A 17,567-nucleotide genomic window follows, 5' to 3' on the forward strand; every position below is an offset into this window, starting at 1 on the left:
GGAAGACGGGTGTGCATGGCTGCGTGCTGCTTGGGGCTGAGACTCAGGTCGCGGGGGCTGTGCGCAGCACCTGCACGCCTGGGCCCTTGATGGGGCTTCCTGCGGGGCTGGGTGGAGGTGGGGGGCCCTGCCACCAGTCCTGGAGGGCTCTGTGCACTCCCTGCCTGCCTGGGTGCCTCATCTCTGCCCTGGGGGTCTGCACTCAGCAGTCTCCCATCCCCTCAATCCTGCAGGCTGCAGTGCTCCGGGGAGGTGCCTGAGGAGCCCCATGTGGGGCTGAGGGAGGAGCTCGGTGCCCTCCTGGGCTGCCTGAAGGAGAGCGAGCGTGAGGCAGCTGCAACGCAGGAGCAGCTCAGGTGCTTGGTAGGTGTTGGCGATGCCCGGGCATGTGCAGAGGGGGCTCCAAGCCCTGCTCTCCACCACTGTCCCCATGCCTGCAGGAGAGGGAGAAAGAGGAGCTGCGCACCACCCTGCAGGAGCTCACCACTGAGGTACCGAGACCCCCATGCCCACACCTGCTTGGACACACCTCTGGCTGCCCCATGAGCACCCCACGGTTGGCACTCACCCCTGTCTCATCTCCGCAGCGCCTGACCCTGGCAGCGCAGCATGCCCAGAGCTCCCAGCAGCTGGAGAGCACCGGAGAAGTCCTCACGCAGCTCCAGGTGAGGCAGATGCTCTGCTCCGCACCTGGCCCCCAGGCCTGCTGCTCTTGTGGGTCTGACAGGCACCATGACAGAAGGGTTGGGGGTGGGCATGTTGGGGCACCCGCAGGGTGCCTGGAATGGCGGGGGGACCCTGATGTGGGTCTGCAGGCTCCCCAGAAGGGTTGTGGGGGAGCAAAGTGGGTTGGGGAACCCTCCCGGGTGTCTGGGCACATCATGTGTGACAGGCACCCTGATGGGGGCGGGCAGCTGTGTGGTTTGGGGACGCCCGGTCTCAGCCAGGGCATTGGGCCTTGAGCCCATGCTGGTTTCATGCTGCTCCTCCAGCCGCCCCCACTGAGATGCTCTCGCTGCCTCTTCTCTCCCAGGCAGAGCTGACTGAGGTGAAGGCAGAGGGAGATGCAGCCCTGAAGGAGCTCCACCAGGTCTGTGACCCACATGAAAATACCGCTTAGGTGGGCAGAGCTGCTGCATGTGGTGCCAGCTCCCAAGGATGCCAGTGTCCCTGCCTCCCGGGCCCTGGCTGGCCTCACAGTGCCCTGGAGACTGACTGCGGATCCCCAGGCCCACCTGGGCCCCTTGTAATGCGCCCCCGTTGCTTTGCAGGAGAAGCAGTCAGCAGTCAAGCTGGCAGAGGCCCTGCAGGAGCAGGCCGAGATCGAGAAGGTACTAGGCACAGGAGGCACGGTGGCACAAGGTCTTTGTATGGGGAAAGCCCCCTCAGAGCGGGCACGGGAGTGGACTACTAACCAGGGCCCTTCCTTTGCGCAGGTCCTGAGGAAAGAACACAGGCACCTCAGGGAGAGACGCAAGGGTCTGCAACGGCAAACAGCTGGGTGAGTGGTGACAGGCACCCGAGCCCAACCTGTGGGGGTGGAGCTCTGTGCAGCTCCCAGGGATCTGTGTCCCCAGGGCCGGCTTGGCAAGGTCTGTGCCAATGTTGGACAACAGAGCCGCTGATCTAATACTCCTCTGATGACATCTAAGCTGCTCCCAAGCCCACTAGAATGCCTCTGGAGCACTCCCAACTGCCTGCATGGCTCTAAATCACCTCTAAACAGCAGTCGACCACTCGCGCAAGCTCTAAAATCCTTTAAGGAGTGCTGAGCAGCTCTGCACAGCCCTAAGTGGCTCTAGGACACCTTTCAGCTTTCCCTTCCCTTCTCTGAAGAGCCCGTTGCCTTTTGCAAAGCAGCTCATGAAAAAAAAAAAAAAAAGAAAAGAAAAAAAAAATCCCCAAACGCCGCTTGGCTCTTTGAAGCAGCTCTGAAGAGCTCCAAGCCTCTCCTAAATGCCCTTGGAGCCTGAGGCGGGAAGGGAGTAGAGGGCAGGGTCTTTTCAATGCTGGCACCCTGCGGCGCCTTGCCTCAGCCCCAGCAGAGCCTGCCCAGCACCTTGGCTCCCTGTTCGCCATGTGGCGGTCCCAGTGCTGAGCGAGCTCTCTCCTCACAGCCCAAACACCTGCGGTGCCCACAACAGGCGGAAGACGGAGCAGGCCGCCAGGCTGTCCACGTCCCTTATGCAGGAGATGGTGGCTGTGAAGCTGGTAGGTCAGAGAAGCCCGATGCGAGACTTGGGGAAGAGAGGGTCTGCAGGGTAGCCATCGGCTTTGGGGGCGCTGATATCAGTGGGGATGAGGGCGGGGGTCTGAGCCCCCAAGGCCCAACAGTCTTGCCCACACCAATGCATGTCCCTGCTGTGCATTGACCTGCAGGAGGAGCAGCTGGTGGCAAAGAGGCGTGGGATCAGTTTTTGGCTGCAGTGAGTTGCCCTGTGGGGCTCGGCGTGCCAGGGCTTATTTGTGGGTGGTGGGATGTCCGGGCTAGTGGTCCCAAGGCATCCGTCAGCTTTTAGCTTCTCAGCACTGACTTTGCTCAGGATCCCTTTTGCCTGGGTTGTGGGGTGGTGCTTGTTTGTGGGCCCAGCAGGGAGATGAAGAGCAGATCTGAGCTGCCGGGGCCCTTAACCTGAGGCCCAGGAGCGGGGCAGGGGGTGGTGTGGCCAGCATGATGCAGGGTGCCAGTGCTGGCCTGGCGGTGTCTGCAGATGATGTCTGGAAAGAGATGAGGCAGATTTTTCCCGTCCTGTGTCTTAATCTTCTCCTGGCCTGCAGGAGGCAGTTTCTGCTCCTTGCCTGCCTGCAGCTGGTGTTGCTGCTCTGCCTGGTCCTGCTCAAGAGCGACAGCGTCAGCTGGGACCTGCCGTGCAGGCTGGCGTCCGCCTTTGGGAGCTGCCCAGCACGGCCGCCACCCTTCTGATACGCCTGGCCTTGCACCGTGTGGGGTAGAGAGCGACAGGAAGACTGGGCGCCGTGCAGACAGGCAAACATCCGACTGTACAGCACCACCCTTTTCCGGGGGCACCACTGCGCACATCTGGAATGGCATGTGCAGGCACACTGTGTGTCCAGCCGCGACTACACCTTGCTGTGGGGGATGTTTGCCTGCTGAATACTTGCCACTAAGCTCACCCTCTCTTTAACAATATAAAGGACAACTGAGAACCCCGACTCCTCAGTCTGTGATTTTTCCTTGGAAAGAGACTGACTTGGTCAAGGAATTTCAGGTGGCTGATACAGCACTGACGGCTGGTGCCAGTGCGATGCTATGATTGTCCAAACTCCGTTTTTCAACTGTAGCTTAAAAGTTGCCATTACTTGTTAATATGTCTGTCAATAGACTTACCTGCCTCTAGCAAAGACTTACCCTGGCCAAGAAACACTCTAACACCCTGCTCTGCTCACTTACCCTGGCCAAGAAACACTCTAACACCCTGCTCTGCTCTTCCTGGGAAATGAAATGTGACCTGTAGTTACCTGGAAGTGTGCTGAACAAGTGATGCTGTGTTCAGTGACTTTCAACTCTTCCTGTCGTATGCATTACTCTACCTCAAACACTCCATGCTTCAGATCTTTTCCGAAAGCAAGGTATTCATTCACAACTTCTAGCTTTGAAACCAGCCTTCAGAAAGGAGATGAAAAGGGAGAACAAGTTTTTCCCAGATTCCTCGTAAACGCAGTACGTAAAGTTGAGTACACTCTTTTTTGCTGCAAAGAAATGAAAAACGGAAAGGTGAAATCTGTCAATAATTCGGTATATCGAACCACACCGAGAAGGCAGAGGCCCTCAGTGCTTTCTTTGCCTGGGTTTTTACCGGTAAAAATTTCCCTCAGGGGACATAGACAGAGCTGGCGGGTGAGGGGTGAGTGTGTGTGCTACCTCCTGTCCCATTCGGCACCACCCCCGCCACCACCCCCCCCATTAATTGTCTGTGGGATTTCAGCAAGAAGACATGTAGAGAGAGAGGGATTGAGGGAGGAGTTAGTGATGGGATGAAGACAGAAATCGCAGAAAGGGCCTGGGTGAGACTGGGAGCAGAGGGGAGCATTTGGAGGAAACACTGCTGCTGGAGTTATGAACGGCACTGAAGAGTGAGGCTGTGGGGCAGGAGAGATGGCAGGAGGAGCAGAGGCCCAGGTCATCTCATCTCTGTTTCCAGGTGTGAGTTCTCCCGGCTCTTCTGTCCGTCCAGCTCAGCCCCCCTGCCATGGCATGGTATAGATCATGTTGCGGACCCATCTGGCAGAGAAGGGGAAGTTCCACAGGGGATAGGAACCCTGGGAGCTGCTCTGTGAGCAGCACCAGGCATCTGACTCAGGGGCCTACAGGGTCCTGAGGGGATGCCTCTGAAGGGACAGAGTTATGTACCTCGTAAGCCGGAGGCCAAGGGCTGGATGATCACGTCAGGGGTGATGTCTTCTGCCTTGGTGTCCCTGTGCCAACCCTGCCCTCTGTTCCCAAGCTCTGGGAGATGTTGGGCGCCTTCTCTGAGGCCATGTGATCTCCACTGCAGTCCGATGTGGGAGAAGTAGGCAAGGTTTGGTCCCTCAGGTTGGTGTGGGTCACCGCTGAAAAGTAGCCCATCAGAAGGGCCCGCTCCCACTGTGACACAGGGCTGGAGGCATGCAGTAGGCAGGCCAGCAGTCGCTGCAATGCTGGGGCTGCAGAGTCTGTGGCGAGAGCAGCCCAATCCTGGACTCAGGAGAGAAGCTTCCTCCTCACCAGCTCTGCCCATACCAGCCCTGGGGACAGCTCTTCTCTGCCTGCCCCCTTCTACACCCCTGCGTTGTAAGCAAGGGGGTGAGGGCAGCGACTGTCCTGGGACAGCTCTGCAAGGCGGTTTGACACTGCCTTTGTCCCTCGGCAGCAGAATGAGTCACATGCCTTCCTCCCCACAAGTCCCTGCTCTGCGGTCTCCCCTCCGCTCCTCCTTTCTCCAGGCTCCTCGTCAGAGGGCTTCATGGCAAAGCTGCAGTCTGACCTGGGGACAGCAGCAGGTAATGGAGGGGCAGGCAGAGTAAGGGGCTTGATCTTTCCTCCCATTAGATGTGTGACAGTGGTGTCATCACCTGCGCTGAGGAGGAAATCACCCTCTGCCTCCTCCCCTTGTTTGGCTGCGGAGGGAAACTCCTTCCAGACTCTGACCATGACCCTTTAATCATCCTCTGGAGCCAGCCTTCACCAGGCAGCCACAGTGACCACGTGTCATAGCAGGCAGCAGAAGACATCTGGGGCAGTGCTGCTGTTCGTGGGCCCTGGGGGCTGTGCTGGCAGAGATGTTCAGGAAATCCTTGGATGCCACCCCCACCCCAGGCCTCCAGCACTCCCTGAGCAGTCTGACCTTGCTGCTCCTTTTCTGCAGATCCACACAGCTGTGTGCCCGGGAGCCAGACACACTGCCAGGACCCTGCAGGGTCCTAGTTGCTCCATGCTAGAGGAACTGAACAGCAAGAACACAAAGCAAGTTTGCTCTCCAGGGGAAACAAGGTCTTACTCCTTGCTGCAGATCGGGGACAAGCGTCAAGGCTGAGAGTGCTGAAACTTGCCCCTCTCTTGTCAGTCTGTGCAGAGCGCTCCTTCCAAGCCGGCAGTTGTGTTGGTGCCCAAATTACTCTTTCTCCTCCTCCTATTTCCGAACAGAGCTAGTGCTTTTCCTAGCCCCTCTCTTTTGGCATAATACCCTGAAATGTCCATATTCAGGACTAATGTACAGGACACTTAGGTTCATCGGCCAGTTCCTGGCACGCGGAAACTGGGCATTTGTTGCACACACTCCTCCTTCCCTGTTGTCATATCAAGATGTCTCCCTTATGAACCCCATTTGTTTCCCCAGTCTTACCTTTTCGCAAGCCCACACTGGAGATTTCAGCCCACTTTTCACACGGTTCAACCTGCCCACGATCGCTCATTACGAGATCGCTCATTACTAGGGCTCCTTACTAGAAGCACCTCTCGGGGACATTTGGGGCTTTGAGAGCTGTACGGAGCAGGCAGAGGGGAGACATGCCCATGTGAGCTGGTGGATTGGACTCACTTTGTGTTCGGTGGAGCCAAAAGAAACTTCCAGAGCAGAGAAGTGTTTTGTTTGAGGACTGACTTGTCTCCCCAGTGAAGATGCAGTCACACAGAGAAGAGCCTGGCAGTTGGTCTGGGTGCTATTTTCATCTCTCGGAAGTAAATGGAGAGTATTCCCACTGGCTCACTAGACCAAATCCCCTTCACTCAGCTCAGGGCATCCGGTCCCTGTAACCCCCACCAAATACCTGCCCTACAAGAGGATTAATGGGCGGGCGGCCCCTGTTCCTTATGGCACGCTCAAACAGCATAAGCCAGAGCTCAGTCAAAGGAGCTGACCAAAGGCCCTGCTGGTAAGGAGAAAGGAAACGTAGAGGGTGTCTATGAGAAATGGAATGGATTTTGCTCAGAGGACCCTGTTGGAACTTGGTAATGCCTTTTCCTCCTTGGACAGTCCCCCATGCCCAGAAGGAGAAAATGTCCAGCAGCAGCTCCTTGACCGAGTTCCCCCTCCTGGCATTTGCAGACATGTGCGAGTGCAGCTCTTGCACTTCTCACTGCTCCTGGGCATCTACCTGGCTGCCCTCCTGGGCAATGCCCTCATCATCATGGCTGCAGTCTGCAACCACCTCCTCCGCACACCCGTGTACTCCTTCCTCCTCAGTCTATCTACCCATTCTGGACCTTGGCTCCATCTTCTCCACTCTCCCCAAGTCCACGGCCAGTTCCCTGTGCAACACGAAGGCCATTTCCCATTGGGGATGAGCTGCCCAAGTCTTTCTTTCTCTTTTTCTCATTTTCCGCAGGTATTCTCTTCTCACAGTTATGGTCTTTGACTGCTCTACGGCCATCTGCCAACCCCTGCGCTCTGAGACACTCAGGGACAAGAGGGCTTGCATCAAAACTGCAGCAGCTGCCTGGGGCACCACTTTTGTCTAGGCTGCAGTACACACTGCTAATACGTTTTCAATACCATTCATACCAATGCTGTGGACCAGTTTTTCCGTGAAATTCCCCAGCTTCTCAAGCAAGGAGCAAGTCTGAGCAGGAAAGCTCAGACTCCTACGTCAGGGAAGGTGGGGTTCTTGTGGGGTTCTTAGTCTTTGCTTAGCTTTGGGTTTGTTTTGTTTTGTTTTACATTGTTCTGTTCTATGTGCAGCTCTTCAAGGCTGTTCTGAGGATCCCCTCTGGGCGGGGACAGCACAGAGCCTTTTCCACATGCCTCCCTCACCTTGCTGTGGTCTCCCTGTTTATCAGAAGTGCAGTGTTTGCCTACGCGAAGCCCCACTCTGTCTCCTCCCCATCCCTGGATGTGGTGGTGGCAGTTCTGTACTCAGTGGTGCCTCCAGCAATGAACACTCTCATCTACAGCATGAGGAACGAGGAAGTCAGAGATGCACTGGGAAAACTTATATCACAAATTTTATTTCAGCAGCCATAACCTGCCCTCCTCTTCCCACTCATAAGTCCCAGGGTATTTAAGGCCAGGTCTCCTCCCCTTTCCTCTCTTCCTTGCTTCCTTGTCTCCTTCCATCCTTCCCTCCCTCCCTCCCTCCCTCCCTCTCTTTCTTTCTTTCTCCGGTATTCACGTTCAAAGACAAATGTTTGGATTCATTCCACTTTTCCTCAGGCATCTATCTACCTCTTGAAGTTGACCCAGAGGCCTTGTGTGAGCAAGGAGTCAGTGCTACCCTGTCAGCAGGAGAGGGAGGAATCTGCAGAGGCTGTTCCTCGGAGCTGCCTTGGGTGCCTTTACTGGAACGAGCAGAATTTCCCTCTGGCAGTATTTGTTGTAGCACTGATACCGAGGGAGCTCAGGGTGACAGAATCAGGCTCAGACATGTGGAAGACTGGTAGGAGCAAGGTATGAGGAATGCCAGGGTCCACATGTCCTTTAGGATTTCTTAGCTCCTCTGTTGACAGTAGGGATGTGTCCTGGCACATCTCTTCTGTGGTGGAGGAAGCAAGCTGTCCTTGTGCTCTGATGCCTTCCTTCTGCACTGTACCAGTACTCAGAGCTGCTTTGAGGAGAACAGCAGTTCCAGCCTGGGCTCTCCCCTCCCACAAAGAGCAGCATGTCTCTGGAGCCAAAGCAGCAGCACCAGTGTGCAGAGGAGATGCAGAGAGGGAAAGTCCAGCCACAGCATGCAGGAACAGTCCTAGTGCCTGTCAGGAAAGTCCCCTCACTGCCATGGCAGGCACTTCCTTACCACAGTAGTTGAGTCTGAACTGCTGCTTTCCTGGAGCTACGGTCATTTCCTGACCTTCCTCTCGAGCTCTTGTGTGCGCATAAGGCCAAAATGCTACTGTAACATTGCATGTACTGCTGTGTCTATGTGTTCAGGACCAGACAATGTGCACCTCTGGGCCGGAGCTGGCCTCCATAACAGCAGCGCTGTAATAAAATGGTCGGTGCTGATTCCAGTGCCAAAGGGTGGGCTTTTCTTCCAAAGCTGGAGTCAGGAGCAGGACCAAGGGACTGCAGCTCTAAAAGGCCTGCTGCTTTGTTTGGGTTCTGCCTGGGCTCAGCAGGACGAGATCAGAGCCGCAGCGTGATCTCAAAGAGTGAGGGCTGCATTTAGCACTCACTGGTCGGTCAGCGGCCAGTGCCAGTGGAGATGGTGAATGGTCTTCTTGCAGTTACCTGCCTGCGGCTGTCCCACATGTAACAGGGCTAATGGCAGATGCCCAGCCTTATGGAGGGGAATCTGGACATCATCAGGAGAGCTCAGGGAGTCTGCGGGGACACCATGTGCCTAGTGGTGGGTAAGGATTTGGAGCCTCACAAAAAGAGAGACCCTTCAAGTTGAACTCACTCAGAGGTAAAGTGTGAAATGTAGCTATCCACAGGTAAGCCAGGGCTCTGCAACCCCAGGGGAGGCAGTGAGGACCAAAGAGACGCAAGGAAGAGAGACTGGAGAGTCATTTGTGTCACGCTGAATGAAATGCTTCAGGCTGGATCTGGCTGCACACCCAAGCACACCTCAGGCCATTGGAAATGCCCCATGATCCTTTCAAGTATCATCCTCAGCCACAGAGCCAGTGGAAGGTGGCAGAGTATTTGTGAGTCCCTTCCAGCTGGGTCTGCTCCCTGCCCTCACCATCACTGCCAGTGCAAGTCACCCCTTCACCTGGGGCACTACAAACATGGGGCTGTTGCAGGGAGCACATGGCAGGGGGTCCAGGAGCAGCATGGATGTCAGGCCAGCATGGATGCACTTCCCTGGGGAAAGCCTCTGTGTGCAGCAGTGACCTTCCTGGAGAAGAGCAGAGGATTGTGTGCGTGTGCATGTGGTGAGAAAGAATGAGAAAGAGTAACCGGCGAGAAATCAGCAGTTTCTGCAGGTGCCAGCTCAGGGCAGTCTGCTCTGTCGCTGGGCAGCAGAAGCTGCCCGAGGAATCCCAAGGCCAGGACTCCTGTGCCCTTCTTGTTGTCTTTGACACCCGTTGCCAGATTAAACTGCCCGGGTCTGTGACCCACAGGAAAATAAAGCTTAGGTGGCCACAGCTGCTGGGCATGGTGCCAGCCCCAGAGCATGCCTGTGTCCCTGCCCTGCTCGTCCCCAAACCCCTGCGGTGCCCACCACAGGTGGGAGACAGAGCAGGCAGCCAGGCTGTCCGCATCACTTGTGCAGGAGATGGTGGCTGTGAAGCCGGTAGGACAGAGAAGATCTCAGTGGGGATGAGGGTGGCGGTCTGAGCCCCCAAAGCCCAGCAGTCTTGCCCACACCAATGCATGTCCCTGCTGTGCGTTGACCTGCAGGAGGAGCAGATATCCGCTAGGAACATGATTGCCTCATGGGCCTCTCGTAGTTCCCTGACACATCTGCCATTTCGTACATAGCGGTGGGACTCGGGCGGTGCTTAGCACAGCCCTCTGGAACTTGCAGCGCCCTCTGGAAGAGCCCTGCGCAAGCCTGGGGTGTAGTGCAGCCCTGCGGCTTGGTGTCTAGGTGGCGGTGTGTAGACAGCGCTGGATGGGGCTGAGGCGTGTGCAACCCTCGGCTGCCCCTTGTGCTCCAGCAGCCACATGCAGGCACAGCAGTGCTGTCAGAGAAGGGCAGTGAGGTCAGAGAAGAGCAGGCATGTCACAATAGCCTGGGGCGGGACGAGGTGGGGTGGGGTGGGGGCAGGCAGTCAGCTTCAGGTGAGGTGGGCTGACATCACAGTGGGGCACATCAGCATCCTTGGCACTTGGGCCACAGAGCTGCCTGCGGCTCCTGGAGGAAGGGTGCTCTCGGGCTGAGGGCGTGAAGCTCATTTGGCCCAAAGGAGCTGGAGGCCCCTTGGCCTGCAGTGCATGCTGGGCCCCATGGAGCTGGAGGACTTGCAGCTCTCCTTGCAGTGCCACCAGGATGAACGCCGGGAGCTGCTGGAGAAGCTGCTGGAGCTGGAGCAGGCTTGCGGGCTTCTGCGAGCAGCCAGCTGCCAGCTGGAAGACGGGTGTGCATGGCTGCGTGCTGCTTGGGGCTGAGACTCAGGTCGCGGGGGCTGTGCGCAGCACCTGCACGCCTGGGCCCTTGATGGGGCTTCCTGCGGGGCTGGGTGGAGGTGGGGGGCCCTGCCACCAGTCCTGGAGGGCTCTGTGCACTCCCTGCCTGCCTGGGTGCCTCATCTCTGCCCTGGGGGTCTGCACTCAGCAGTCTCCCATCCCCTCAATCCTGCAGGCTGCAGTGCTCCGGGGAGGTGCCTGAGGAGCCCCATGTGGGGCTGAGGGAGGAGCTCGGTGCCCTCCTGGGCTGCCTGAAGGAGAGCGAGCGTGAGGCAGCTGCAACGCAGGAGCAGCTCAGGTGCTTGGTAGGTGTTGGCGATGCCCGGGCATGTGCAGAGGGGGCTCCAAGCCCTGCTCTCCACCACTGTCCCCATGCCTGCAGGAGAGGGAGAAAGAGGAGCTGCGCACCACCCTGCAGGAGCTCACCACTGAGGTACCGAGACCCCCATGCCCACACCTGCTTGGACACACCTCTGGCTGCCCCATGAGCACCCCACGGTTGGCACTCACCCCTGTCTCATCTCCGCAGCGCCTGACCCTGGCAGCGCAGCATGCCCAGAGCTCCCAGCAGCTGGAGAGCACCGGAGAAGTCCTCACGCAGCTCCAGGTGAGGCAGATGCTCTGCTCCGCACCTGGCCCCCAGGCCTGCTGCTCTTGTGGGTCTGACAGGCACCATGACAGAAGGGTTGGGGGTGGGCATGTTGGGGCACCCGCAGGGTGCCTGGAATGGCGGGGGGACCCTGATGTGGGTCTGCAGGCTCCCCAGAAGGGTTGTGGGGGAGCAAAGTGGGTTGGGGAACCCTCCCGGGTGTCTGGGCACATCATGTGTGACAGGCACCCTGATGGGGGCGGGCAGCTGTGTGGTTTGGGGACGCCCGGTCTCAGCCAGGGCATTGGGCCTTGAGCCCATGCTGGTTTCATGCTGCTCCTCCAGCCGCCCCCACTGAGATGCTCTCGCTGCCTCTTCTCTCCCAGGCAGAGCTGACTGAGGTGAAGGCAGAGGGAGATGCAGCCCTGAAGGAGCTCCACCAGGTCTGTGACCCACATGAAAATACCGCTTAGGTGGGCAGAGCTGCTGCATGTGGTGCCAGCTCCCAAGGATGCCAGTGTCCCTGCCTCCCGGGCCCTGGCTGGCCTCACAGTGCCCTGGAGACTGACTGCGGATCCCCAGGCCCACCTGGGCCCCTTGTAATGCGCCCCCGTTGCTTTGCAGGAAAAGCAGTCAGCAGTCAAGCTGGCAGAGGCCCTGCAGGAGCAGGCCGAGATCGAGAAGGTACTAGGCACAGGAGGCACGGTGGCACAAGGTCTTTGTATGGGGAAAGCCCCCTCAGAGCGGGCACGGGAGTGGACTACTAACCAGGGCCCTTCCTTTGCGCAGGTCCTGAGGAAAGAACACAGGCACCTCAGGGAGAGACGCAAGGGTCTGCAACGGCAAACAGCTGGGTGAGTGGTGACAGGCACCCGAGCCCAACCTGTGGGGGTGGAGCTCTGTGCAGCTCCCAGGGATCTGTGTCCCCAGGGCCGGCTTGGCAAGGTCTGTGCCAATGTTGGACAACAGAGCCGCTGATCTAATACTCCTCTGATGACATCTAAGCTGCTCCCAAGCCCACTAGAATGCCTCTGGAGCACTCCCAACTGCCTGCATGGCTCTAAATCACCTCTAAACAGCAGTCGACCACTCGCGCAAGCTCTAAAATCCTTTAAGGAGTGCTGAGCAGCTCTGCACAGCCCTAAGTGGCTCTAGGACACCTTTCAGCTTTCCCTTCCCTTCTCTGAAGAGCCCGTTGCCTTTTGCAAAGCAGCTCATGAAAAAAAAAAAAAAAGAAAAGAAAAAAAAAATCCCCAAACGCCGCTTGGCTCTTTGAAGCAGCTCTGAAGAGCTCCAAGCCTCTCCTAAATGCCCTTGGAGCCTGAGGCGGGAAGGGAGTAGAGGGCAGGGTCTTTTCAATGCTGGCACCCTGCGGCGCCTTGCCTCAGCCCCAGCAGAGCCTGCCCAGCACCTTGGCTCCCTGTTCGCCATGTGGCGGTCCCAGTGCTGAGCGAGCTCTCTCCTCACAGCCCAAACACCTGCGGTGCCCACAACAGGCGGAAGACGGAGCAGGCCGCCAGGCTGTCCACGTCCCTTATGCAGGAGATGGTGGCTGTGAAGCTGGTAGGTCAGAGAAGCCCGATGCGAGACTTGGGGAAGAGAGGGTCTGCAGGGTAGCCATCGGCTTTGGGGGCGCTGATATCAGTGGGGATGAGGGCGGGGGTCTGAGCCCCCAAGGCCCAACAGTCTTGCCCACACCAATGCATGTCCCTGCTGTGCATTGACCTGCAGGAGGAGCAGCTGGTGGCAAAGAGGCGTGGGATCAGTTTTTGGCTGCAGTGAGTTGCCCTGTGGGGCTCGGCGTGCCAGGGCTTATTTGTGGGTGGTGGGATGTCCGGGCTAGTGGTCCCAAGGCATCCGTCAGCTTTTAGCTTCTCAGCACTGACTTTGCTCAGGATCCCTTTTGCCTGGGTTGTGGGGTGGTGCTTGTTTGTGGGCCCAGCAGGGAGATGAAGAGCAGATCTGAGCTGCCGGGGCCCTTAACCTGAGGCCCAGGAGCGGGGCAGGGGGTGGTGTGGCCAGCATGATGCAGGGTGCCAGTGCTGGCCTGGCGGTGTCTGCAGATGATGTCTGGAAAGAGATGAGGCAGATTTTTCCCGTCCTGTGTCTTAATCTTCTCCTGGCCTGCAGGAGGCAGTTTCTGCTCCTTGCCTGCCTGCAGCTGGTGTTGCTGCTCTGCCTGGTCCTGCTCAAGAGCGACAGCGTCAGCTGGGACCTGCCGTGCAGGCTGGCGTCCGCCTTTGGGAGCTGCCCAGCACGGCCGCCACCCTTCTGATACGCCTGGCCTTGCACCGTGTGGGGTAGAGAGCGACAGGAAGACTGGGCGCCGTGCAGACAGGCAAACATCCGACTGTACAGCACCACCCTTTTCCGGGGGCACCACTGCGCACATCTGGAATGGCATGTGCAGGCACACTGTGTGGCCAGCCGCGACTACACCTTGCTGTGGGGGATGTTTGCCTGCTGAATACTTGCCACTAAGCTCACCCTCTCTTTAACAATATAAAGGACAACTGAGAACCCCGACTCCTCAGTCTGTGATTTTTCCTTGGAAAGAGACTGACTTGGTCAAGGAATTTCAGGTGGCTGATACAGCACTGACGGCTGGTGCCAGTGCGATGCTATGATTGTCCAAACTCCGTTTTTCAACTGTAGCTTAAAAGTTGCCATTACTTGTTAATATGTCTGTCAATAGACTTACCTGCCTCTAGCAAAGACTTACCCTGGCCAAGAAACACTCTAACACCCTGCTCTGCTCACTTACCCTGGCCAAGAAACACTCTAACACCCTGCTCTGCTCTTCCTGGGAAATGAAATGTGACCTGTAGTTACCTGGAAGTGTGCTGAACAAGTGATGCTGTGTTCAGTGACTTTCAACTCTTCCTGTCGTATGCATTACTCTACCTCAAACACTCCATGCTTCAGATCTTTTCCGAAAGCAAGGTATTCATTCACAACTTCTAGCTTTGAAACCAGCCTTCAGAAAGGAGATGAAAAGGGAGAACAAGTTTTTCCCAGATTCCTCGTAAACGCAGTACGTAAAGTTGAGTACACTCTTTTTTGCTGCAAAGAAATGAAAAACGGAAAGGTGAAATCTGTCAATAATTCGGTATATCGAACCACACCGAGAAGGCAGAGGCCCTCAGTGCTTTCTTTGCCTGGGTTTTTACCGGTAAAAATTTCCCTCAGGGGACATAGACAGAGCTGGCGGGTGAGGGGTGAGTGTGTGTGCTACCTCCTGTCCCATTCGGCACCACCCCCGCCACCACCCCCCCCATTAATTGTCTGTGGGATTTCAGCAAGAAGACATGTAGAGAGAGAGGGATTGAGGGAGGAGTTAGTGATGGGATGAAGACAGAAATCGCAGAAAGGGCCTGGGTGAGACTGGGAGCAGAGGGGAGCATTTGGAGGAAACACTGCTGCTGGAGTTATGAACGGCACTGAAGAGTGAGGCTGTGGGGCAGGAGAGATGGCAGGAGGAGCAGAGGCCCAGGTCATCTCATCTCTGTTTCCAGGTGTGAGTTCTCCCGGCTCTTCTGTCCGTCCAGCTCAGCCCCCCTGCCATGGCATGGTATAGATCATGTTGCGGACCCATCTGGCAGAGAAGGGGAAGTTCCACAGGGGATAGGAACCCTGGGAGCTGCTCTGTGAGCAGCACCAGGCATCTGACTCAGGGGCCTACAGGGTCCTGAGGGGATGCCTCTGAAGGGACAGAGTTATGTACCTCGTAAGCCGGAGGCCAAGGGCTGGATGATCACGTCAGGGGTGATGTCTTCTGCCTTGGTGTCCCTGTGCCAACCCTGCCCTCTGTTCCCAAGCTCTGGGAGATGTTGGGCGCCTTCTCTGAGGCCATGTGATCTCCACTGCAGTCCGATGTGGGAGAAGTAGGCAAGGTTTGGTCCCTCAGGTTGGTGTGGGTCACCGCTGAAAAGTAGCCCATCAGAAGGGCCCGCTCCCACTGTGACACAGGGCTGGAGGCATGCAGTAGGCAGGCCAGCAGTCGCTGCAATGCTGGGGCTGCAGAGTCTGTGGCGAGAGCAGCCCAATCCTGGACTCAGGAGAGAAGCTTCCTCCTCACCAGCTCTGCCCATACCAGCCCTGGGGGACAGCTCTTCTCTGCCTGCCCCCTTCTACACCCCTGCGTTGTAAGCAAGGGGGTGAGGGCAGCGACTGTCCTGGGACAGCTCTGCAAGGCGGTTTGACACTGCCTTTGTCCCTCGGCAGCAGAATGAGTCACATGCCTTCCTCCCCACAAGTCCCTGCTCTGCGGTCTCCCCTCCGCTCCTCCTTTCTCCAGGCTCCTCGTCAGAGGGCTTCGTGGCAAAGCTGCAGTCTGACCTGGGGACAGCAGCAGGTAATGGAGGGGCAGGCAGAGTAAGGGGCTTGATCTTTCCTCCCATTAGATGTGTGACAGTGGTGTCATCACCTGCGCTGAGGAGGAAATCACCCTCTGCCTCCTCCCCTTGTTTGGCTGCGGAGGGAAACTCCTTCCAGACTCTGACCATGACCCTTTAATCATCCTCTGGAGCCAGCCTTCACCAGGCAGCCACAGTGACCACGTGTCATAGCAGGCAGCAGAAGACATCTGGGGCAGTGCTGCTGTTCGTGGGCCCTGGGGGCTGTGCTGGCAGAGATGTTCAGGAAATCCTTGGATGCCACCCCCACCCCAGGCCTCCAGCACTCCCTGAGCAGTCTGACCTTGCTGCTCCTTTTCTGCAGATCCACACAGCTGTGTGCCCGGGAGCCAGACACACTGCCAGGACCCTGCAGGGTCCTAGTTGCTCCATGCTAGAGGAACTGAACAGCAAGAACACAAAGCAAGTTTGCTGTCCAGGGGAAACAAGGTCTTACTCCTTGCTGCAGATCGGGGACAAGCGTCAAGGCTGAGAGTGCTGAAACTTGCCCCTCTCTTGTCAGTCTGTGCAGAGCACTCCTTCCAAGCCGGCAGTTGTGTTGGTGCCCAAATTACTCTTTCTCCTCCTCCTATTTCCGAACAGAGCTAGTGCTTTTCCTAGCCCCTCTCTTTTGGCATAATACCCTGAAATGTCCATATTCAGGACTAATGTACAGGACACTTAGGTTCATCGGCCAGTTCCTGGCACGCGGAAACTGGGCATTTGTTGCACACACTCCTCCTTCCCTGTTGTCATATCAAGATGTCTCCCTTATGAACCCCATTTGTTTCCCCAGTCTTACCTTTTCGCAAGCCCACACTGGAGATTTCAGCCCACTTTTCACACGGTTCAACCTGCCCACGATCGCTCATTACGAGATCGCTCATTACTAGGGCTCCTTACTAGAAGCACCTCTCGGGGACATTTGGGGCTTTGAGAGCTGTACGGAGCAGGCAGAGGGGAGACATGCCCATGTGAGCTGGTGGATTGGACTCACTTTGTGTTCGGTGGAGCCAAAAGAAACTTCCAGAGCAGAGAAGTGTTTTGTTTGAGGACTGACTTGTCTCCCCAGTGAAGATGCAGTCACACAGAGAAGAGCCTGGCAGTTGGTCTGGGTGCTATTTTCATCTCTCGGAAGTAAATGGAGAGTATTCCCACTGGCTCACTAGACCAAATCCCCTTCACTCAGCTCAGGGCATCCGGTCCCTGTAACCCCCACCAAATACCTGCCCTACAAGAGGATTAATGGGCGGGCGGCCCCTGTTCCTTATGGCACGCTCAAACAGCATAAGCCAGAGCTCAGTCAAAGGAGCTGACCAAAGGCCCTGCTGGTAAGGAGAAAGGAAACGTAGAGGGTGTCTATGAGAAATGGAATGGATTTTGCTCAGAGGACCCTGTTGGAACTTGGTAATGCCTTTTCCTCCTTGGACAGTCCCCCATGCCCAGAAGGAGAAAATGTCCAGCAGCAGCTCCTTGACCGAGTTCCCCCTCCTGGCATTTGCAGACATGTGCGAGTGCAGCTCTTGCACTTCTCACTGCTCCTGGGCATCTACCTGGCTGCCCTCCTGGGCAATGCCCTCATCATCATGGCTGCAGTCTGCAACCACCTCCTCCGCACACCCGTGTACTCCTTCCTCCTCAGTCTATCTACCCATTCTGGACCTTGGCTCCATCTTCTCCACTCTCCCCAAGTCCACGGCCAGTTCCCTGTGCAACACGAAGGCCATTTCCCATTGGGGATGAGCTGCCCAAGTCTTTCTTTCTCTTTTTCTCATTTTCCGCAGGTATTCTCTTCTCACAGTTATGGTCTTTGACTGCTCTACGGCCATCTGCCAACCCCTGCGCTCTGAGACACTCAGGGACAAGAGGGCTTGCATCAAAACTGCAGCAGCTGCCTGGGGCACCACTTTTGTCTAGGCTGCAGTACACACTGCTAATACGTTTTCAATACCATTCATACCAATGCTGTGGACCAGTTTTTCCGTGAAATTCCCCAGCTTCTCAAGCAAGGAGCAAGTCTGAGCAGGAAAGCTCAGACTCCTACGTCAGGGAAGGTGGGGTTCTTGTGGGGTT

Source organism: Apteryx mantelli, chromosome 19 (genome assembly GCF_036417845.1).
Source record: "Apteryx mantelli isolate bAptMan1 chromosome 19, bAptMan1.hap1, whole genome shotgun sequence".
NCBI lineage: Eukaryota > Metazoa > Chordata > Aves > Apterygiformes > Apterygidae > Apteryx > Apteryx mantelli.